The 23,639-nt window shown below is 53.0% G+C and overlaps 2 long non-coding RNA genes and 1 pseudogene across 2 annotated transcripts; 1 reads left to right on the top strand and 2 right to left on the bottom strand.

Moving 5' to 3' along the window:
* The window catches only part of LOC116807532 (uncharacterized), a 1,256,502-nt pseudogene that overhangs the window by 567,924 nt on the left and 664,939 nt on the right, over positions 1-23,639 (bottom strand).
* LOC140681589 (uncharacterized) lies at positions 4,110-6,621 on the bottom strand. Its single transcript, XR_012052637.1, has 3 exons — positions 6,546-6,621; positions 4,774-4,865; positions 4,110-4,521 (listed from the first exon to the last, which is right to left on the bottom strand). It is a non-coding gene; the product is annotated as an uncharacterized lncRNA (long non-coding RNA).
* On the top strand, positions 7,443-22,635 carry LOC140681587 (uncharacterized). The gene is made up of 3 exons (XR_012052635.1): positions 7,443-7,497; positions 15,241-15,395; positions 22,365-22,635. It is a non-coding gene; the product is annotated as an uncharacterized lncRNA (long non-coding RNA).

Here is a 23,639-nt window from a genome sequence, read left to right as displayed (position 1 = left end):
GGAGTGCCCAGAGTGGTCTCATGACCTGTACCATTTTATTCGGGCAAGGGGGTTCCTGTCCGAGGAGGAGGCGCGGGGGCTGCTCCGCAGGTGCTGGAGGCCGTGCGGCGCTGCACCAGCTGCGGGGTCCTGCACAGGGACATCAAACCAGGGAACACCCTGCTCGACCTGGCCACTGGCCAGGCTAAATTGATTGACTTTGGCTGTGGCACCTACCTGCAGGACACAGCCCACGCTCACTTTGCAGGTGAGCCCACGCAGGGCTGTGCTCCCAGTCCCGGCATCTCAAGGCGCAACATCTCACAGCCCAAGCTGGGTGTGCCAGCAGGGATTCTCCCTTTTGCTGCCAGACACAAGACTGAGTCTTCAGTCGAGTTGCTTTTGAGCAGGTGTGGGTGGGGAGCCAGCTTCCAGCCCTGCTGGTAGCCTTTGCCCATCACTCTGGGCAGGACTGGGGCCGGGCGGGGGCAGCCAACCCGACAAAAACACCCGTGACTGGGTGTTGGGAAGGGTAGATAAATATGATTAAGAACCACAATAGTACAGCAAGGATCAATATAATCCCCCCTGCTGGCTGGACAAAACCCCTCACCTTCAGAGGGGTCCAAATGGACTGTTCCATCTTACCCCCCAGAATGTATGGTTCACCCCACACCTGTAACCCTCCCCTGAACCATCAGGTGTCTGTGACCCCATTGGCCCAGGTCCTGTTCCAGCCCACCTTGAACCCCCCTGATAAGGGGTCTCCGAGGGGCCGGACGCTCTCTTGGATCTTCCCCTCTCCTCCTGGAGCTTCCTCCAGGAGTCCCTGCTCCCCTCTTTGTCTCTCCCCTCCCCCATCACCTTAGGCCCAGCCACGTGCTGTGTCTGGCAGCTCGAGGCAGGGCCTCTCTCCATCCCGAATAAACCTCATCCCCCAAGAGCAACCAACAGAGATCTCTCGCATATATTCACCCAAATCCGTCCGTGGGACCCCATCTAACATCTTAACAAGTGGGGGTAGCAGAGAGCAGGGCCAGAACCAGTGCACCAGCCGGTTTGGTGTGCAGGTGAGAAAGGGCTTTGACTGCTGCACTCTCCTTGCTTGCCTTGTGTCACGATCCACTTGTAGCGGGTGTCGTGATGGTTCATTAACTGATCCCAAAGTGCAAAAGACAAACAGCAGGGGATTATCAGTTTAATCACAACAGATGCACCTTTATTAGGGGCCTGAACAATAAATGCCATAGTGGGGCCAGAAAAGAAATAAGAAGAATAGAGAGGGAGAGAGAGGAGAGGGGGATGGGAATAGCTGCCAACACAGGCCAGATCCTCACTGGTCCGGACCATGGGGATCCGTCTTGTTGTGCTGGGAAGAGTCTGCAAAGTCCTGCCCAGCCCAGGGGTCCAGTTATAGTCCACAGAGGGAAAGGGGGGAACATGCAGAGCAATGAGAGTCTGTTGAAATTGCTGTGGGGGGAACAGGCAAATCTACTGAAAATCATCCAGGCTGAACAAATACAATGAAGAATAAGTCCACTGAAGCTCCTGGAGAAGAACAGGTCATGTCATTCTCCCGCCACTCTCTGTGGTCGGGGTCTCAGTCCTTGGGGAGAGGGTTCTCAATCTCTGTCTGTCACGGTGGTAAGGAGGCAGGTGAGGGGTCTGCAGTGAGAGACCACCAGGGTCACCCCAACAGTTCATTCGGCTTGAAAGTGGAGAGTGAAGCAGGAATTGCAGCAGGCCGCCCTGTGCTGGGTCCATGCTGGGTCATTTCCAAGTCCTTGTCAACTCCTTGCCAAGTCCTTGCTGGGCCTCCTTGGGAACAGCTGGCATGACAGTGCAGTGGCTCCACCTGCACTGTTGCCTCTTCCAAGCCAGAACTGCAGTGGGGGGCGGGGGGGGGGGAGGGGGCTGGGGGGACTTTCCTTCTCGTGGCAATTGGCAGACAAATGAGTGAGGGTCTTCAGATGGCCTCTTACACCAGGAGAGGTTGGTGGACAGGAAAATCCACAGCCAGGATCAACCTGGGCACTTCAGCAGTGATTTGGGCGCTTTGTGAGGGGTACCCTGGATGGGGAGATCATACCCAGGGTGGGAACTGGGACAGACTTAGATTCAGCTTTAGATCTCTTTGTTTAATTTCTTTATTTTTACCCTAATTCTAGGTGTTTTGATGGGATAAATATGGAAATTATTCAGGTAGGAAAAGATCTCCAAGATCATTCATTGTTGCTTGATGCCATAAGAAGAAAAAATGACACAGCAGGTGAGATATTTTCGTGCTGTGAAGTCAAAGAAACAGCTCTTCCCAATTAATTTTCAATGGTGATCAGAGTCCCGATGGATGTTCCTGCCGTGTTCATCCAGATGTCTATGGGGATCCAGGAGGATGTGGAGACCACCAGCCAGGTGTCTTCTCAGCAGGGATCACAGGGAATGTGGGTCATCAGGGTTCTGACCAACATGGGTCCTCCCATGGGGGATGGAGTTGGAGCAGGACACGAAGCTCTTCCTGCAGTCGGGGCATTCACAGGGCTTCCCTTACCGGTGCCTCCGTTGGTGTTTGGTCAAGTGAGAGCTCCTGGAGAAGCTCTTCCCACACTGGGGACACTCGTAGGGCCTCTCCCCAGTGTGGATCCGCCAGTGCAGGAGGAGATTTGATCTGGCCTGAAACCTCTTCTTACACTCGGGACATTCATAGGGCCTCTCCCCAGTGTGGATCATTTGGTGGGTAATCAGTTGGGACCTTCGGCTGAAGCCCTTCCCACATTCCCCACATTTGTATGGCCGTTCCCCAGTGTGGATCATCTGGTGGTGGATCAGGTTGGATCTCTGGCTGAAGCTCATCCCACATTTCACACACTCATAGGGCCTCTCCCCAGTGTGGATGCACCGGTGGGTGATGAGGGTGGAGTTTTCCTTGAAGCCCTTCCCGCAGTCAGGGCAGCGGAAGGGCCTCTCATCCGTGTGAATCCGCTGGTGCCGGAGGAGATTTGAGCTGGTCTGAAACCTCTTCTGACACTCGGGACACTCATAGGGCCTCTCCCTGGTGTGGATGCGTTGGTGGGTGACAAGGGCAGAGCTGCAGCTGAAGCCCTTCCCACACTCCCCACACTCGTAGGGCCATTCCCCAGTGTGGATCATCTGATGCCTGATCAGGTGGGAGCTCTTCCTGAAGCTCTTCCCACACTCCAAGCACTTGTAGGGCTTCTCCCCATTCTGAAGCTTCTCAGGGACCACCAGCTCCAAGCTCTGGCTGAAGCTCTGCCCACCTTCCTGGCACAGGCTGGGTCTTTTCTCCTCAGAGCACCCTGGGCTGGGTTTGCAGCCCCTCCTCCTCTGGGATCTCCAGGGCTTTTCCTCCCTGTTGGATTCCGGTGCTGTGGAGCCGCTCAAAACAGCCTCTTCCACGAGGTTCTGCCATGGGGATTTGTCCTCCCTAGTCTCCATCCTCAGCTCCTGCTCTGGGGTAGGAAGGACAGGGAGAGGATGGGATTTGCCTCCGTGCCACAGGGAAGGACAAGGAGATGCCCCCAGTGCGTCCCCGGCAGGAGGGCACCGGCAGCGGGGTTGCCCTGCAGCCGGGGGCCGTGCTGGGCTGGGAGACGGAGCAGGAGAGAGGGGGAAAGGGGCACTGACTTCCTCCTCACCTGCCTGGATGTCCTGGGACATCTTCTTCTTCCTCACAGCCTCCCAGGGGCTGGGAATGGGAAATCCTGGTTTGGGAAAAAACAAGGGATGAGTATGCTGAGTTTGAGGGTCCCTCTGTCCCAGTCCATCCCTAGAAGTCCCTGGCCACCTGGGCTCCATAAAAACCTCCCAAGCACCGAGATCCAGCCCTGAAAAAGCCTCCCAGGAGTTCCCCGTCCCTGCTGCCTCCCCTTTGCTGTTCAGGGCTCCCCCCTGTCCCAGCTGCTGTGGTCACGCTTAGATTGGGGGTCCCCCTTCTCCTCGCTGCCCGCCCTGCCCAGGCTGCCGGGAGTCCCAGCAATCCCGAAAGCTCCCCCCTCTTGGCTCTCCCCATTTAGGGTGCTGGGCTGCCACGATCCGCTGGTACAAGTGGGGGTCCTGATGTTTCATTTTACCCATCTCAGAGTGCAAAGGATACACAGCAGGGGGACTTTCCGTATCAGTCAAAGCCAATGCACCTTTTATTGATGCCCTCAGAAGATGGGATAGAAGGGTTAGGAAGGAGATGAAGGATAGAGAGACAGAGAAGGTGGGTGAAGGGAAATAGCTACCAACAGAGAGACGAAATCCTCGTGGTCCAGCCAACAGATCTGTATTGTCACATCGGGGAGAATCTCAAAGTCTTTGGTTAATTCAGGGGTCTTTTATAGTTGAGGGAGCAGGTACAGGGCAGTGGAGAATAAGCTGAGAACAAGCGCAGACAGTGCAGTTCACAACTGGACAAACCAGTCCCGGCAGCGAGCAGGACCCATTGTTTCAGGACTCGTTGCCATGGGAAACCAGTCTTGGTCCAGCGATCACACCTGAGGGAACACTTGGCAGACATCCCGCTTCTGTCAGGCCAGCGCCCTGTGTTAGAATTTTAAGGGTCTCAGTCTCAGCCCATGGGAGGGGGCCTCAATCTCTGTCCTTGAAGGTGGTCATGAGGCAGATGAGGGATCTTCCATGGGGGATCACCAAAGCTGAGAGGTGGGGAAATTAACCCCTCATTAACCCTGTTGTGGTGAGTGGGGATCGTGCAGCAGGTGAAGTGTACAGAGCACGCCGCTCCTTGCCAAGCCCTGCCAGGAGCCGTGCAGCGTGGCAGCACAGCAAACACACCTGCAAACAATCACCTGGCGAGAATCCACCTCAACCAGGCCAGAACTGCACTCAGGGTCTGCAGGGTCTGAGTCTCTGTCCTTGCCATGGTCCTAAAAGCATCCAAAGAGCATCAAAATCCACTCTAAATCCACATGGTTTGGCCTAAAATCAGCCAAATGGGGTTAAAAGTTACTAAAGGGGTCTAAAATCCAACCAAAGGTGCCTAAACCTGCCCCAAATGTTTTAAGACCCAGAAGAAATGTCTTAAAATCACCCTTAAATCTCTCAAATACACCTAAAATCCACCCTGAAAGTACCTGGTTTGGCCTAAAATCACCCAATAGTACCTAAAATCACCCAAAAGTGCCTGAAAACAACACAAGAAGATCTAATATCACCCTAAAAAGGCTTGGTTCCACCTAAAATTGCCCAAAGAAGCAAAAATACACCCAAAAGGGCCCAAAATCACCAAAAAAAGGGACCTAAAATCACCCACACAGGATTAAGATTCACCCAAATGAACCTAAAATCATCCAAAGGGATCTGAAATCCCCCCTAAACCCCATCAGATCCGGCCTAAAATCAGCCAAAGGGGCCAAAAATCCACGCAAAAAGGCTCGGAATTCCCACAAGGGATCTGAAAGCCGCCCTAAATCTGCCCAGTTTGGCCCAAAATCCCCCGAGGGGCCGAGCCCGAGGCCGAGCCCGGGATCGCTCCGGGATCGCTCCGGGACCTCCGCGTTCGCTCCGGGGAGTTTTGGCCGCGACCGGGAGGGACCAGGGAGGGCTCAGGGCATTTGGGGCTTTTTTGGCTTTGGGGATTGTGTTGGGAGTTATGGGGAACTGTTGGGGTTTTTGGAGAGAATTACTGGGTTTGGGAGGAGTTGGGGAATTTTGGGTGTTTTGTGGATATTGGGGGGTTTGGATTTTCAGGGGTTTTATTGGTGCTTTCTGAGGGGGTGTATTAATTGAAGACTTTTGTGTTTTCTTGTGAATTTTGGAAGATTTTACTGGGATTTTGTGAGATTCTCTGGAATTTTGGGGGTTTTACTGGAATTTTTGGGGGATTTGGGGTTTATTGGAATTCTGGTGGTATTTAGTGAGATTCTCTGGGGATCTGTTTTTTTTTCAGAATCTTTGGGTTTTTTTGTGGATTTTTGGTGGGATGTTGTGGGATTTTTTTGGGTGTTGCCAGGATTTCTTTGGCTCTTGGGAGGATTTTGTGGGGCTTCTTGTGGTTTTGGCGTCATTTTTTGGGTTGATTTGTGGGGTTTAACTGGGATTTGCTGGGCTTTTACTGGGATTTTAGTGTATTCTAATGGGATTTTGTGAGATTTAATTGTGATTTCATGGGTTTTATTGGGACTTTCAGGGGTTTAAAGGAGATTTTGTTGTCTCTCAGCCCTCTCCCACCCCCAGGAGAACCCCAAAGCCCCCTCAGACCAACCGAGGCCCCCCAAAATTCCACTAAAAACCCCCAAAATCCCCTAAAATCACAAGAAGAGCCTCCAAAACCCTAGAGAATCTCACAAAATCTCAGTGGAACCCACCAAAATTAAAAAAAAAACTCCCAAAATGTTCAATAAACCCCCAAAAAACTACTCTTTCCAAAACGACAATAAAATCCCCCAAAATCCAAATCTCGCTAAATCCACACAACCCCACCAAAACCCAATAATTCTCCCCAAAAACCCCAATAATTTTCCCTTAACTCCTAAGAAAATTCCCCAAAGCCCAAAGAAGCCCCCCGAAAATCCTCTCAAAATCCCCCCGGAGCCCCGCAGACTCACTGGGGGCTGTCCTGGGTCAGGGGGCACCGGCCGGTGGAACCTGAGCCACTTCAGGAGCCCTCGGAGCTTTTTGGGGAGGGGGCACCATGGGAGATCCCCAAAAATGGGGGAGGGGGGAAACCCCTATTGTTCCCCCTCCTCCCAAAACCTCCAGACCCCGGTTCAGGATGGGCCTGGCACCCCCCGAGACCCCCAAATCTCCCCAGAATCCCCTCCAGGAACCACAAACCCTCCCAGAGTCCCCCCAGGGTTGGCCCAGGACCCCCTGAGAGCCCCCAGACCCCAATCGAGCTCAGCCCAGGATGTCCCCTGAGACCCCCCCCAGACCCTTCCCAAGACCCCACCCAGGACCCTTCCAGGACCCTCCAGACCCCTCCCCAAAACCAACCCGGGACGCCGCAGCCCCTCCCCGGATCTCCCTAGGACCTCTCCCAAAAAAACCCAACCCCCCCCCCCAAGACCCTCTCCCAGAACCCTTCCAGACCCCCCAAAGCCCCTCCCCAAAACCTCCAAAAACTCCTAGGACGCCCCAGGACCCCCCAAACCGCTCTCCAAACTCCCCCTCAGGACCCCCCCAGACCCCTCCCGAAACTCCCCCGGATCCCTCCCCAAAGGCCCCGATCCCCCCAGGACCCCTCCCCAGCCCCCCCAGCCCCCCAGCCCCAGCCCCTGTGCGGACCCCCCTCCCCAGCGGTGCCGCCCCAGCAGCTCCCGCAGCTCCGCCTCTCCCCGCGCCTTCCCCGCTCTGGGCAGCGCCGCCCGCAGGGCCCGCCCGAGCCCGCTCCCGGCTCCCTCTGATTGGCTGCAGCGGCGCGGGGAGGCGGGCGCTGCTGAGGGGAGCCGCGCGGTGATTGGGTGATTTGGCACGGGGCGCGCCGCGATTGGCTGGGGAGCCCGGGCGCGCGGCGGAGGCGGGAAGCTGTGAGGGGAGCGCGGCTGAGGAGGAGCTGAGGTGGGGCCGGGGAAACTGGGGGGGTTTGGGGCAGGTCTGGGGGAAATTGGGGATTTTGGGGGGGATCGACGGGAAATAGGGCGGTGTGCGGTGGGTTTGGGGGCAATGCGGAGGTCTGAAGGGGCTTTGGTGGGTCTGAGGGGGTTTAGGGAGCTTTGGGGGGAGCTTGAGAGGGTCTGGAGCGTCCTCAGGTGGTTATGGGGGATCTCAGGAGAACTGGGGGGGATCTGAGGGGATTTTGGGGGGTTGTGAGAGGAACTGGGGGGTTCTGAGGGGATCTGGGGGTTCAGAGGATGGTGCGGGCCAATTTTTGGGATTCTGAGGGGATTTCATAGGGTTTGGGGTGGATTGAGGGGTCTGAGGGGGATTTGGGGCAGTCTGATGGGTCATAGACAGGTCTCAGGTGAGTTTGGGGTCAATTTTGGGGGGAACTGGGAGGGTCTGATGGTAATTGGGGGGTTTAGGTGGGTCTGGGGTGGATTTGGGGCTCTGGGGGCACCCAAAGGGGGTGCCAGGGGGTGAAGGGGTCGCAGCCCCCCAGACGCCCCCTGAAGCCGCCCTGTCCCCACAGAGGGGTCCCGGCCCTGGCGGTGCAGGACCCCCGGCCCCAGCCCAGCATCTCCATCAGCAGCCGGAACCAGGAGATCCAGAAGGACGGGGGGGCTGGGGGGTCCTGGGGGCTCTGAGAGTGTCCGTGGGTGTCCCCAGGGGCTCAGGCTGTCCCCTGGGTGTCCCCAGAGCTGGAGAAGTCCCTCTGCGCCATTTCCTCGCGGTTTGGGCAGATTTTGGACATTTTGCTGTGGCGCAGTCTCCTTCAAGGAGATGAGCAGTGCCACCAATGCCCTGCGCTCCCTGCAGGGCTTCCCCTCCTGCGGCAAACCTGTGGTGAGACAGAGACTGGGGGAAGTTCTGACATTTGGGAAAGAACTGGAATTCTGGGGAAAATCGCCAAATTCTGGCCTCAGATATCCCCGAAATCCAGCTTGGAATCCCTCCAAATTCTCCCTGAACACCCCAAAGCTTCCCTTCTACGACAAGGCTATGGTGAGACAGAATGATGGGGGGAAAACCTGGAATTCTGGGAAAAAACCCTGAAATTCTGGGAAAAATCCTGAATTCCTGGGGGAAAAGTCCAAAATGCAGCCTCAAATATCCCCAAAATCTAACCAGGAACCCCGCACAGCTTCCCCTTCTATGACAAGTCCATGGTGAGAAATAAATCAGAGTAGAAGTCCTGGAGGTTTGGGAACAATCCTGAAAATCTGGGGGAAAAAAAATCCAAAGTCCTTGGAAAAAAACCTAAAACCCAGTCTCCATGTTAGAACCCCCCAAAGCTTCCACTATTAGGAAAAACCCTTGGTGAGAGCAGAATCCTGAGGAAAAGAGACAAATTTTGGGAAAAATCCTGAAATTCTGGGAAAAAAAAGCCCAAAATTCAATCGGAAACCCACCCGAAATCCCATGGAAAACACCCAAATCCAGCCAGGAACCCCAGAATTCACTCTGAATCTCCCAAACCTTCCCCTTCTACCCCACGGTGAGACCCAAATACAGGGGAAAAGCCAACAAATTCTTGGAAAAACACGAAATTTTGGGAAAAGGCCTGAAATCTGGGGAAGAAATGTAAATCCAGCCAGAAATCCACCCCCAGTCCCCTGGGAATGACCCCAAATCCCTGTTGGAACCTCCCAAATTCCTCTAAATTCCCTCAAAATCCCACTGAAATTCCCCAAATTCCTTCTAGGACTTCCCAAAATCCCTAAATAACGTCCCTAATTGCTTTTGTAACTGCCCCAAATCCTGTCTGGGGCCTCCCCAAATCCCTCAGAACCCCTGAAAATCCCTTGGAAAACCCCAAAATGCCTCTTGCAACTCTCCCAAATCCCTCAAATTTCCCCCAGAAACCCCTCAGCCCCAAATCCTGCCCAGATCCCCTCTGAATTCCCCCAAACCCCTCAGAAAGGCTCAGATCCTCAGGGAGCGTCGGTGGGGCGGGAGTGGGAGCGGAGCGCGGACGGGACAAGCGCAGAGCCGAGGGGGAGAGGCCCCGGCCCCACAGAGAGCGGGGCCGGAGCGCGGGGGCAGCGCGGGGATGGCTCGGGGGTTGTTTGGGGGGATTCGGGCACTCGGAGGGATCTGTGTGGGATTTTTGGGGTGGTTCTGTGAGGTTTTGGTGGGATTTTGAGGGAAGTTTTTGTGGGGATTTTTTGGGTAGATTTCCTGGGACTTTGGGAGGGATTTGAAGGGACTTGGGGGCATTTTTTGGGGGATTTGAGAGGGGTTTGGTGGGATTTAGGTGCAGATTCTTTGAATGGATTTGGGGTGGATTTTGGGGAAATTTTTATGGGACATTTTGGGCTATTTGGAGAGATTGTTTGTTTCAACTTTGTGTGTTTTGGGGATATTGGGTTGGATTCTGTGCAGACTTTTTTGTATGGATCCTGTGGGATTTTCATGGGGATTTAGTGGGACTTTCTGAGGGACTTTTTGTGGAATTTAGGGGGATTATTGGATTTTGCTGGGGGTTTTGGGGGATTTTTTAGGGAGATTTTTCTGGGATTTTGGGCAATTTTTTTTTTTTAATTGGGTTTTGGTGAAATTTTTGTGGGGGCTTTTGGGACTTTGGGGAGATTTTTGTGGGATTTTTTTTTTTAGTTGGGTTTTTTTTTGTGTTTTTTTTTTTTCCTTGTTGTTTCTTTGGGTTTTTTGTTTGTTTGTTTTTTGGCAGTGTTTTTTTGTGGTTTTTCTCAGGATTTTGCGCAGATTTTTTGATGTGTATCCAGTGTGACTTTGGGCAGATTTTGGGCCTGGTTGGTGTGGTAGATAGGGACAGGCGGAGCGGAAGACCACAGGATGTGACGGGAAGATAGACCCTTCTCCCTCTCCCTGCCCCACGTTATCTATTAACCCCTGAAGCCCCAGAAGCGTGTAGCCACACCTGCCCCGGTAACTTTCCACTCCCGACTAACCCCTGAGAACCCCCAACCCCCCTCTGACGTAGCAAAAACCCCCGAGACTATTTAAACCCACGAGATGAGATAATAAAGGCTTTTCGACCGTCTGCCACATTGGTATATGCGTGCGTTGATTAGCCCGAGTGGCCTGGGCGAGACCAGACTGCCGTGCTGCCACCTGAACCAGGTCGCTGGTTGCCCTTTATAAAGGCAACATACTGGTGCCGAAACCCGGGAGAAAAAAGGGAAAAATTCGCCCGGCAGTCGGGGTACGCCTGGACAGGAGCAGCGGCCGGAACGGTCAGACCGTATCTTGGCGCAGGGAGACGTCCCAGGACCCGCGAGTGTCATGGACAGCGTCGCATGGGTCGTGAGTGTGAATTATAAGCAATGGAGTATCGAATTTAAGCTCAAAGACTTTTATCTTGCTATAGCAAGGCTGCTTGAGCTTGGGGCAACTGAATGCTCAGTGGATGCCATGCATCCGGGAATATGGGAACAGCGCACAGCCACGCTGGCCGGGGAGGCGAAATCCTCAGGCAGTGGCAAGAGCCCTAAGGCACGGGGCGAAGTAGAAAAAGCTCTGCGCAGGGCAATAGAAAAGCAGGAGACGTGGAGTGCAGCGCGTACGTGTTTATTAGTTAGGCCCGGGCTCAGGACGGGGGCGGAAGCGCAGACTGTTCCTGAAGACAGTCCGCCTGGGAGCGGGGACCCGGGGGGGCTCGGCGCGACACCCCCTTCCCCAGATCAGAGCCCAACCCCCGCCGCAGAAGCCCCCCGAAACACCCCCGCCGCGGAAAACCCCCGAAAAACCCCCACCGCGAAACCCCCCCGAGAGACCGCAGCTTCCTCCGTCCCGCCACCGCCGCCGGTCAGAGATCCGTTGTCAGAGGCGCAGCGGCGCGCGGAGTGCTTCTGGCGGGAGCTGGCAGGAGAAGCCAGAATCGCAGAAACCGCGGCTCGGGAGAAAGCCCTGGCCGCGTGGCCGCCCCAGCGCTTTGAAAATGGCGCCGGGTGCCGTGGAGGGGGGCGGGGCGCGAGTAGTCTTGCCGCGAAAACTCGGAAACCGCGCGATTTCAGGGGCGTGCGTGCGCGGGAGAAAGAGGCGGAGAGCGGCAGGAAACGTGGAGCCAATCGGCAGCCGCGCCGGGCGCCGCCACCATATAAGGGAGAAACCACCCCCCGCGGGAGGTGCGGCGAGCCGAGGGGGCGGGAGCGGCCCCACCCCCGCGGGGAGGAGCGAGCTCGGGGCCAGACAAAATGGCGCGGAGCCCCGGAAGTACGCTGGCATTTGACTTCCGGCGCAGAGCCTGGCAACAGCTCCGCCAGCTCCTCCGAGCCGGCGGGGGCCGGCCGGGACTCCGAAACCAAAGAAACGGAACCAGCACAGTTTAAAACAAAACCGAGTAGAGTTCTAAGCCGCACCGAAAAGCGGTCACAATACGAACCAACCCAGTTTTACCAGCTGGGGAAAAATACCCCTTGGAGCTGCGGGAGAAAAATGCGTCTCGCCAAGGAATGCGGGTCCCAGCCCCCGGACACACGGGATGGGGGGGGGGGAGCGAGCGAGCCGAACTCAGCCTCCTCCCACCGCAAATAGCAGCGCCTGTGCCGCAGGGTCAGCAGGGAACGCCCCAGAGCGGAACCCCTGGGTAGCCCTAGCCATGAAAGTGGGGAGAAAGCCCCCGAGAGTGTGAGGGACGTGCTGCCTCTGTGGCAGTCGGGACCCCCACGTGGTGAGACTATGAGAGCCACTGCTGCACACCCACTGCTGCCAATCAAACCTGACCCTCAAAACAAAACTAATGAGAAGCTGTGAGTCTTGTTTGCAGGACACGCTTGTGAACCATCCCCGTGATGCATACACCCCTGCTCCAGAGAGAGATGACAGACCACCAAACCGCCAGACGAAACCCCAGAATCCCACGGCGGTGAGACCCAGACATGCACAGTGTCTTTATGCAATTTTGCTATTGAGGCTTGTGGCCGGGGGGCAAGCTGACCCAGGCCACTACCCTCATCAGCCATTTAAGTAAATCATGCAACATCCATCAAGTGACAAGGTGCTCAAAGAAGTCACCACAGTAAATACCCCATCCTTCGCGTTCCACATAGCCAACCTGTTTAGAAGCTACCTTACTAACCCTAAATGAAACCAAATCAAACCTGACTAACCCCTATTAGTTTTGCTATGATGTTAAAACCCCCTTTCTACGAAGGCATTGCTTCAGACACCCCCTTCAGTTACTCCACAGCCAGTACCCCCCACCAGTGCAAGTGAGACACTCCCTGCAGAGGACCAATAAGTGAGTAGTCCCATCCGCATCCGGGATATAAGTTTGCCAGAGATCCAGAGTGAGTCCTTGTATGTTCCTTGCCAAATTTAATAACTCTATCGATTTCTGTGTTCAAGTTCTAATTGTTCCTAAGGTCCTATACCACTCAGACGAAGAGACATACCACCTTCTCGAGGAACCTGACAAACTCCACAAAAGAGAAATTGACCATCGCAATGCTGCTTGGCCTGAGAGCAGCTGGCACAGCCACGGGTGTCTCAGCCGTCGCAACCCAGCAGCACGGACTCTCTCAGCTGCAAATGACCATCGACGAGGACCTGCAGAGGATCGAGAAGTCCATCTCCTATTTAGAGAAATCTGTCTCTTCGCTTTCAGAAGTGGTCTTACAAAATAGGCGGGGACTGGACCTTTTGTTCATGCAGCAGGGAGGACTGTGTACAGCCTTGAAAGAGGAGTGCTGCTTCTACGCAGATCATATGGGAGTCGTTAAAGACTCCATGGCAGAACTCCGAGACAGACTGGCTCAGAGAAAGAGAGACAGGGAAACCCAACAGAGCTGGTTTGAATCCTGGTTCAATCAATCACCCTGGCTCACTACTTTAATTTCCGCCCTGGTAGGTCCACTGGCAATACTGCTTTTAGCTGTTACCATAGGACCATGCCTGCTGAACAAACTAGTCTCGTTTGTTCAGGCCCGTCTGGAAAGGGCAAACATTCTGTTCATAGGCCACCAACAAATGCTGTAAACCAAAAACTGCAAACACAGTCAGTAGCTAAAGCCTTCAAGACCTGCCTTGAAAAATTTACCCAGATTTACCAAACCACCCTTTCCTTAACAAGTTGCAAGTTTGTACCTCACTCCAGTGCCTATATCTACGACTACCTCATTTTGTATATGATAAGGAGGGGGGAGATGTGGTAGATAGGGACAGGCGGAGCGGAAGACCACAGGATGTGACGGGAAGATAGACCCTTCTCCCTCTCCCTGCCCCACGTTATCTATTAACCCCTGAAGCCCCAGAAGCGTGTAGCCACACCTGCCCCGGTAACTTTCCACTCCCGACTAACCCCTGAGACCCCCCCAACCCCCCTCTGACGTAGCAAAAACCCCCGAGACTATTTAAACCCACGAGATGAGATAATAAAGGCTTTTTGACCGTCTGCCACATTGGTATATGAGTGCGTTGATTAGCCCGAGTGGCCTGGGTGAGACCAGGCTGCCGTGCTGCCACCTGAACCAGGTCCCTGGTTGCCCTTTATAAAGGCAACAGGTTGGGGCAGTTCTGGGGCACCTTTTGGGGTTTGTCTCCCGTTTCCCCCAGCTGTGGGAAAGCCCCGAAGCACATCCTGTTCCTGCCCCAGCTCCCTGAGCAGCCCCAGGAGCTGATGCTCCCCGTGCCCCTCAGCCAGGGAGATCTGGGGCAGTCCCGGCATTCCGGGCATTCCGGCCGGGCTTTGGGGAGCCGCGGGATGTTGGGGCTGCATTTTTTGGGGACAATATCGGGATTTTGGGGGGGAATGTCTGGGTTTTTAGGAGGAAATTTTTGGATTTTGGGAGGAAAATACCAAATTTGACAGGGAGAAAATACTGGACTTCTTAGGGAAGAAATGTCTGGATTTTTGGTGGGAAATTTCTGGATTTTTGGGGACGAATTTCTGGATTTTTTAGGGGGGAGTTTCTGAAATTTTTTTGGTGGGGGAGTTTCTGGTTTTTTGGGGAGGGATTTTTGGATTTTTTTGAGGGGGAATTTCTGGATTTTTGGGGATGTTTCTGTATTGTTTGGGAATTATTCTGGATGGGGAACGGGGTTGGGTTTGGATTTGGGGAGGAATGTTTCTGGATTATCTGGGGGAACTTCCTAGTTTTTTTGGAATGTTTCAGGATTTTTTTGAGGAACATTTCTGGATTTCTTTGGGGAGCATTTCTGAATTTATGGGGGAAATGTTTCAGGATTATTTTTTTTTTTTTTTTTGAGAGCATTTCTTGATTTTGGGGGATATTCCTGGATTTTTGGGGGAACATTCCCAGGTTTCTGGGGCAACATTCCTGGGTGTCTGAGGGAACATTCCCAGGTCTCTGCGGGAACGTTCCTGGGGTTCTGGGGGAACGTTCCCGAGTTTGGGGAACATTCACGGGTGTTTGGGGAACATTCACGGGTGTTTGGGGAACATTCCCGGGTGTTTGGGGAACATTCCCGGGTGTCTGTGGGAACATTCCCGGGTGTTTGGGGACCATTCCCGGGTGTTTGGGGACCATTCCCGGGTGTCTGTGGGAACATTCCCGGGTCTCTGTGGGAACATTCCCGGGTATTTGGGGAACATTCCCGGGTGTCTGTGGGAACATTCCCGGGTGTTTGGGGAACATTCCCGGGTGTCTGTGGGAACATTCCCGGGTGTCTGGGGAACATTCCCGGGTGTTTGGGGAACATTCCCGGGTGTCTGTGGGAACATTCCCGGGTGTTCCGGGCTCTCCTGGCCCATTCCCATCCCAGGTTCCCGGGGTTCCAGGAGCCGCGCTGGTGCCCGGGCGCCGCGACATCGCCTTGCTGCAGTTGGACACCGAGGTGCAGCCGGGCGCCGCCCGCGGGGCCCTGCAGGGCTTCAGCATCACCCAGAGCCACGCCATGGAGATCTCCTTCGCCAAAAGGTGACCCAAAACACTTCAAACCCCACGAAAATAACCCCAACCCCCCAAAAAAACGGGCCTGAAATACCCCAAAATCCTGAAAAACCACCTCACACCTGCCCCTAGATACCCAAAATCTGCCTCAAAACACCCCAAATCTCTCCAAACCACGCTGTAATCCCAGAGGAATGCCCTGAAATCCCTCCAAACCACCCCAAAATTCTTCAAAGCTGCACCTGAATACCCTAAAGCTGCCCCAAAACACCTCAAATGCCTTCAAGCTGCCCCAAAATCCCATAGAAACACCCTGTAGACTCTCCAGACCACCCCAAAATCCCATATAAATACCCTGAAATCCCTCAAAGCACCCCAAAATCCTGTAGAAACCCTTGAAATCCTGTAAAAGTGCTCCCAAATCCCATAGAAACACCCGAAAGTCCTTCAAAACCACCCTAAAACACCCTAAATCCCATAAAACTGCACTCAAATCCCATAGATCTGCCACCAAATCCCACAAAAATACTCTAAAATCCTAGAAAACTGCCCCAGAAATGGTTCTGACCCTGCCCCAAACCCCCTGCACACCCCCACTCCCCCAGGTAAGTTCAGCTCAGCTCAGCCCAAATCCTCCCTTTTTTATCCTAAATCCTTTTTTTATCCTAAATCCTCCTTTTCTATCCCAAATCCTCGTTTTTTTGTCCCAAATCCTCCTTTTTTCAATCCCAAAATCACTTTTAATCCCTATGTCTTTTTGACCCCAAATCCTTCTTTTCCCACCCTAAATCCTCCTTTTCTCATGACAGTTTCTCCATTTTCTTCCCCACATCATTTGTCGGTCCCCAGATCCCTTTTCCAATGCCCAAATCTCCCTTTTCCACCACAGTTCCCCACCTCATTCCCCTTTCCCCATCCCAAATCCTTCCCTGTCCACCCTAAATCCCCTTTTCCCACCCAGGATCTTTCCCCATCTTGAATCCACCAATTCCCACCTCAATCCCCCTTTTTTTTCCCAGTGTTGTACCCAGGGTCTCTCTGCAGACATTGCACCTGGAGCTGCCCCAAATAACCCCAAACAAACCCCAAATAACTCCAAACAACCCCAAACAAACCCCAAATAAACCCCAAGTTACCCAAGACAAACCCCACTGTGCCCCCAGGGCTGGGGTGGGTTTTGGGGGAGGGGGGTTGGGGACTGTGGGGGGGTTCATGGCCCCAGACTTTGGGGATTGGGGGGATTGATCCTAAATGTTGGGGTTTGGGGGGGTTTGACACCTCAAGATTTGGGCTTTGGGGGTTTTTGCCCCCAGGATTTCAGATTTGGACGTTTTTGACAACAGGAATTGGTGATCAGGGGGTTTGACCACAAAATGTGGAATCTGGGGAGTTCTGGCAATCCCAGGATTTGGGGTTTGTGGGGTTTTGTCTCCAGAATTTAGGATTTGGGGGTTTGACTTGGAACTTTGGGGGGTTGGGAGTATTTGACACCTCAGGATTTGGGATTTCGGAGTATTTGACCCCAGACTTTGGGAATTGGGGATGTTGGACACCCTAAATGTTTTGAACCCCAGGATTTGGGGTCAGGAGGATTTAACCCCAGCGTTTGGTAACTGGGGAGAGTTTGACACCCCAGGATCTGGGATTTGGGGGATTTGATCCTAAAATTTGGGGTTTGGGGTGGGGGGGAAGGTTGACATCCCAGATTTTGGGTTTGGGGGTGTTTGCCCCCCCCCATGTTAGGATTTGGGGTGTTTGACCCCAATGTTTGACCCCCCGGGTTTGGGGTCGGGGTTGGGATAGGAGCCATTCCCTGGAAACAGCGGTGGGATCGGGATCGAGAACAGGAACGGGAATGAGATCGGGATCAAGAATGGGAGTGGGATTGGGATCAGGAAGGGGATCAGAGCGAGACCCTGACCCAATCCCGGACCCAATCCCATGGAGAGTCCCCGGCCCAGTCCCGGAATGGACCCATCCCCAAAATCCCGGACCCCTCCCCAGTGCCATCCCCTCCCCAGCCGCTGACCGGACCCTCCCTCAATCCCAGCCCGCCCCAGTCCGGATCGGAGCCATCCCCGGAGCCTCCCCCATTCCCGGACCCTTCAATCCCTTTTTGGGGCGGCTCCTGCCGCTTCCAGCCCATTTTTGGGGGCTTCAAACGGCTCCGGGGACCCTCCCCATTTTGGGGGTGTTGGGGTGGCCCCAGGGCCGCCCCGGGGGCCGAGGGGGGATGGAAACCCCCAAATCCGAGGGGCTCCTGGGGGTCCCCAGTTCCTCCCGTCCCCGCCCCGAAGCGGGTTCTGGCCAATCAGGGCGCGCGGCGTTGATGACGATTCAGTTCCCGGGCAGAAACTCGGCGCACTGATCCCTCCTGGCGATTTTCAGCCAATCAGCGCCCGGGATGGCTCTGACTCATCAGTTGCCAGGCAGAGCCCAGCGCCTGTCACAGCTCTGGCCAATCTAAAAAACTAACAAACAATCTAACATATTTTAGTAAAACAATTCATATTACAAATATGCTAAATACAAAACCAAACACCACTATAATTTCTCATACAGTTTAACCAAACAATTAAACTTTAATAACATCCTTAAGTACTCTAAAAAATTATTTAGAAAAATTTAATTGCAGATGGGTGGTTTTATATGGATATTGGTTTTTGGATTGTTTGGGTTAGATGATTTTTTAAAAAGGATTTTTATAGGAATTTAATCAGTTGAGAAGGAGCCACTCTGCAAACAGAACTGACTGAAAACGAATGGGACAAACACCATTAACTCTGAAAGTTTTATTCACTATCAGATACATCCCAGCAACCCAGCCCCACACAATCCCAATCCCTCCACTCCAAACTGGGATCCCACTTCTCCCAATCTCCTCCCAACCCCATCTCACCCTGGCAGCTGTGGAATCGAGTGAGCTTTGTGTGGGATTGAGTTGTTTGTTTTTTTTTTTTTTTTTTTGAGGGGGAACAAGCAATTTGAGGTGGGATTGTGCCTTTGTGGGTAAAAATTCTGTTGTTTTCAGTGGGATTGAGTGGTTTTGTGGTGACAGATGTATCCCTCTTGGCTTTTGAAATGCAAAGAGACGGAAAACACTGCCCAAAATGACCCCAGAACCCACAAATCCTCCAGAAGTTAAGTTCATGGTGTTCAGGGAGGGTGCAGCTGCCGGCGACAGGAACAAATGAGACGGGTCTTGGTTTAACAAAGCTCCAGAATCCATTTATTAGCCCTGAAAGACAGGGCAAAAGCAGGGCTGTGGGGTTTGTATAGGGAATACCAGGGGTGGAGTTAGGGTTTGGGTCTAGGGAGGAGATGTTAGCAACAAAAAAGGGTGAGATCAAATTCCTGCCTCTTAGCAACAGGGGCACTCCACACAGAATGTGTCCCCAAATCCTAAATTCCCCCTCAAACTCCTGTGAAATGGTGGCACTTCAGATATTTCTGATCAATTTCTTTAATTTAACCCTATTTGTCTGTGTTTAGGGGATAAAGATGAATCAGAGGAAAATTAGGGCCAAATCAAAAGGAGAAGCAGCCAGGTGTGTTCCCAACATGGATACCAGGGAATGTGGGTCACCAGGCTTGTGCCAAATGTGGGTCCTCCAGTGGGAAATGGAGCTGGAGCAGAGCACGAAGCTCTTCCTGCAGTTGGGGCACTCGCAGGGTTGCCCTTACCGGTGCCTCCGTTGGTGTCTGGTCAAGTCAGAGCTCTGTGAGAAGCTCTTCCCACACCAGGGACATCCGTAGGGCCTCTCCCCGGTGTGGATGCGCCGGTGCCTGACGAGGTGGGAGTTTTGCTTGAAGCCCTTCCCGCAGTTGGGGCAGCGGAAGGGCCTCTCATCCGTGTGAATCCGCTGGTGCAGGAGGAGATGGGAGCTGGTCTGAAACCTCTTCTGACACTCGGGACACTCGTAGGGCCTCTCCCCATTGTGGATGCGTTGGTGGGTGACAAGGGCAGAGCTGCAGCTGAAGCCCTTCCCACACTCCCCACACTCGTAGGGCCATTCCCCAGTGTGGATCATCAGATGTTGTTTCAGATTCTTGCTCCGCCTGAAGCTCTTCCCACACTCCAAGCACTTGTGGGGCTTCTCCCCATCGTGAAGCTTCTCAGGGACCACCAGCTCCGAGCTCTGGCTGAAGCTCTGCCCACCTTCCTGACCCAGAGTGGGCCTTTCCTCCTCAGAGCACCCTGGGCTGGGTTTGCAGCCCCTCCTCCTGTGGTGTCCCTGGGGATTTTCCTCCCTGTTGGATTCCTGTGCTGTGGAGTTGCTCAAATCGGCCTCTTCCATGAGGTTCTGCTGCAGGGATTTGTCCTCCCTGCTCTCCATCCTCAGCTCCTGCTCTGGGGTAGGAAGGACAAGGAGAGGATGGGATTTGCCTCCGTGCCAAAGGGAAGGACAAGGAGATCCCCCCAGTGCGTCCCCGGCAGGAGGGCACCGGCAGCGGGGCTGTCCTGCAGCCGGGGGCTGTGCTGGGCTGGGAGATGGAGCAGGAGAGAGGGGGAAAGGGGCACTGACTTCCTCCTCACCTGCCTCGGTGTCCCAGGGCTCCTTCCTCTTCCTCGCAGCCTTCTCCATCTGGTAAACTTTAGGGGATGGGAAATCCTGTTTTGGGAGGAAAACAAGGGATGAACACATTGAGTTTTGTACTGGTTTCAAAGCAAACCAGGGGGGAATTTATGCCAGAATTACAATTGAAAAAGAAAATGAATATCAAGGCAATGATACAGAAACCCTGGCTTAAACTCACAGAGTCAGGATATACCCTGACAGCCCGTTGGTCAGGGTGGTGGTAGCAGTCTGATGAAATGGTGGCTGCAGTCCGGCTGGAGTGATGAACGTGATTCTGTCAAAGCGGTGATCCTGTAGAAGGGTCTGGTCTTCCTCTGAAGGTCCAGTGGTGGTTATGGAGCTCTTGTCCTCTGGGAATGCAGTAGGCAAGGTGGTCGTGGTGTTGCAAGGGTGAGATTATATCCAGGTAGGAATGCTTGGTTCCTCCCCCTGGGCGGAGCATCCCACAATGGGATGATGTAATTTTATCAGCCCTGCAGTGACACTCAATGGCCCATTAACAGAAGATGGCCCTGGGAGGGCGTTATCAGGGCTGAGCCATGGAAGAGATAAAGAACACTGCCCCACCTGTTGATAACAGTTTATGGAGATGGTGACTGAAAACACTTTTGGTTACATCTGACATTGTAACCTGAAACAGTGAGGCAATCCCTGCTCGGGGTGGGGGGTGAACACCACCCCCCTTACCCAAACTGGCTCAGGTGTAACACCCCCACCCTGGGAAGGCCATGCACACAGGGGACAATGTCACACTTGCCCTGTCCCAGGTGAGATCTCTGTCCCTGTCACTCCCTTGCTCTCCCCCCTTTTCTCTTTCTTTCCATGTCTCTCTCTACCTCACATTTACTGTTCAATAAAATCCACTTTAGATTTGGTGTCCTTCGCACCTTAATTGGGGCAGAGGCATCACTCTAACAATTTTATTAACCAGATTGCAATATTATCTTGCACAGTGAGTTCAGGGCACTGTTGTCTGACCCCAAGTGCCTTTTTGACAACAGCATGGTTCCCTCCTATGAGGAGGTTCTGCCTCTTCCTGGAGGAACTCTTGGAAACTTGGATGCAGCTTCCTCTGAGCAACTTTTGGTAGACATATGAGGAAAATGACTGTTGTGGGTGGCCAGTGTAAAGAAAATATTTTCATGTCCTATCTTGGAAAGTTTTTTAAATTCACTGGAGGAAAGGGAGCAAATCATACCAGCAAGACTGACAAGGCTCATTCACCCCAAGGTGAGAAAGAGAAGGCTGCTAAAAGTCCTGCAAGAAGCCCAGCTCAAGTAGCTAAATTCCCAAATAACTCCTGAATTCACAGGCTTGGGGGGAGAATCATTATTTTCTTGGTCCCTGTCACTCACCTTTGTGACAGCTAAACAGACCTTTCCCTTCCTTTTAATAATCTGTATTGGGCCAAATTTCCATGCTTCTTTTTTTGGAACCTGCCAGCATCTGAGCTGGAGCTGTGATGGAACTGATGAAATTTGGAATTGCCACAGAATTGCTTCTGTTGTTGGTTTATTATTGTTTGGGATTTGTTTGCATTTCCATCACGAGTGACTCGTGGGAAGAGCAAATATTCCTCAAGGCATTTTATGGAGGGTTAAGTTTGATTTCTGCTGAGTTTGTTTTGTCCGATGCCCAGGGGATGCTCAAGGGCTCTCTGTTTTTGGTTTTGCCCTAATTTTCTTCATATTTGTCTTTATCACTTAAAAACACTTGAAAAATGACTAAAAAGAGTATTGACGAGGGATGTCAAAAGTCCCACCATTTAAGAGGTATCTGAGGTGGAATTTATGGTTTGGGGACATATTCTGGAGGATTTGTGGGTTCTGAGAGATATATGGGAGTATTCTCCATATCTTTGCACTCCAAAAGCCAAGGTGGATTTGTCTGTCACCTCAAAATGACTGGTTCCCATCTCAGTCCCATGCCAAAATTAGTCGATTCCTCAGCCTCCAGGGTTAGATGGGGTTGGAAGGAGACTGAGAGAAGATCCAAATTTGAGGTTGTGGGGTCAGGATTGTGTGGGTCTGGGTGGTTGTGATGTATTTTGATAGTAAATAAAACTTTCAGAATTATTGATTTCTGTCCCATTCATTTTCTGTCAGTTCTGGTTTGCTTTTCAGAGTGCCGCCTTCTCAGCTGATTTTGTTTGTGACCTCCTGTCCCAGACTGAAAAGCAAGATGTGTTCTATTTCCCATCTGTTTGGCAGTTGTCCTGTGTTAAGGGGCAGTTTTTCCTTATCTCTTCCAGAATCAGTCCCCCCTCAGGGGAGACATCTGCTGATAATGGGCTAATGAATGTCACTGCATGACTGATAAGAACTGTAACATCCCATTGTGAGAATGCTCTGCCCAGAGGGAGGAGCCAAGCATTCCTACCTGCATCTAGTCTTGAGATTCTGGCTCACCAACACAGCTTTCTCTGGGCTGGATTTCTCAGAGGAACAGCTGCCTCTTCCTCTTCAGAAGAAGACACCCTTTTCTACAGGATCACTTCTCCAACAGAACCACACCTGACACTGCAGGAGGACTGCAGCCACCATTCCAATTGGACTGCGGCCAACACCCTGTCCAACAGCGTGTCAGGTTGTATTCTGGCTCTCTCAGTGTTGTTTTGGTTCACTGCATTGTTTATATTATATTTTTATTTTCTTCCCTAATAAAAAAACTGTTATTCCTGTTCCAAATTTTTATCTGAGAGCCCCCCTTAATTTCCAATTTATAGCAATTCAGAAAGAAAGAGTCGGCATTTTTCCATTTCAGGAGAGGCTCCTGCCTCCCTTAGCAGACACCTGTCATTCCAAACCAAAACACCTCCTTTCTCTCCTGCCTTCCTTTGCCTGCTCTGTTTCTCTCTCTGTGTCTCCCTTGACCCAGGGCAGCTCCCACCAAAGGCCCTGCCCTGATTTAATTCCCAGTGCAGGAGCTACAACAACCATGGGTGAAGTTATGAAGGCTGGCAGTGAAATGATCCTGTAGGATCCTGCTGCACTTGGCTTTTGACTCTTCTGTAAGAGCTTTGCCTTCAAGGGCAGGAACATCTTTTCGTGGCTGGGAACTGGAATTCCAGCCTCTGGGAGTGTGTGCCATGGATCCCAGAGGGGCATTCCCGAGGCTCCCAGGGTGCTGCTCCTGCCGTGCCTCCCAAGGAGCTGTGCAGGGCAGGGGACAAGGTGCAGCAGCTGTGTTGGTGCTGCAGTGCCACAACAGCCCCTGGTTCCAGGAGTTTCTGCACTGCCAACAGCCGTTCCTGGGTTCCATGATGCCCTGCTGTGTCCCCATGGATATTTGGTGTCATGAAGTTCTTCAGTGTCACAATGGCCACCTCACTCCATGAGCTTCCGCAGTGTCCAAATGGCCTCCTTGGATGGGCAGTGTCACCATGGACCATTGGCTCCATGCAGCCCCGCTGGGTCACCATGGACTCCTTGGTTCCATGAGGTTCTGGGGGTGTCTCCATGGTCTCCTTGGATCCACAGTGTCACAATGGACCACTGGATCCACGTGGCCCTGCTGTGCCACCATGGCCCCTTGGTTACGTGGGACCCCAGAGTCACAATTGACTCTTTGCTTTGTCATCCTATGGGAGAGAATTGTCCTTCTTCTCCCAGGGCCTATGGCCACCCAGGGGCCACCTCTCATCTGCCTTTCAGACACTGAGTCCGTGTGCTTTTCTTGCTTAAAAAGCATC

Source organism: Taeniopygia guttata, chromosome 37, assembly GCF_048771995.1.
Source record: "Taeniopygia guttata chromosome 37, bTaeGut7.mat, whole genome shotgun sequence".
NCBI classification, from domain to species: Eukaryota; Metazoa; Chordata; class Aves; order Passeriformes; family Estrildidae; genus Taeniopygia; species Taeniopygia guttata.
Note: the sequence above shows the minus strand (reverse complement) of the source record. Positions and strands in the feature narration are given on the sequence as shown.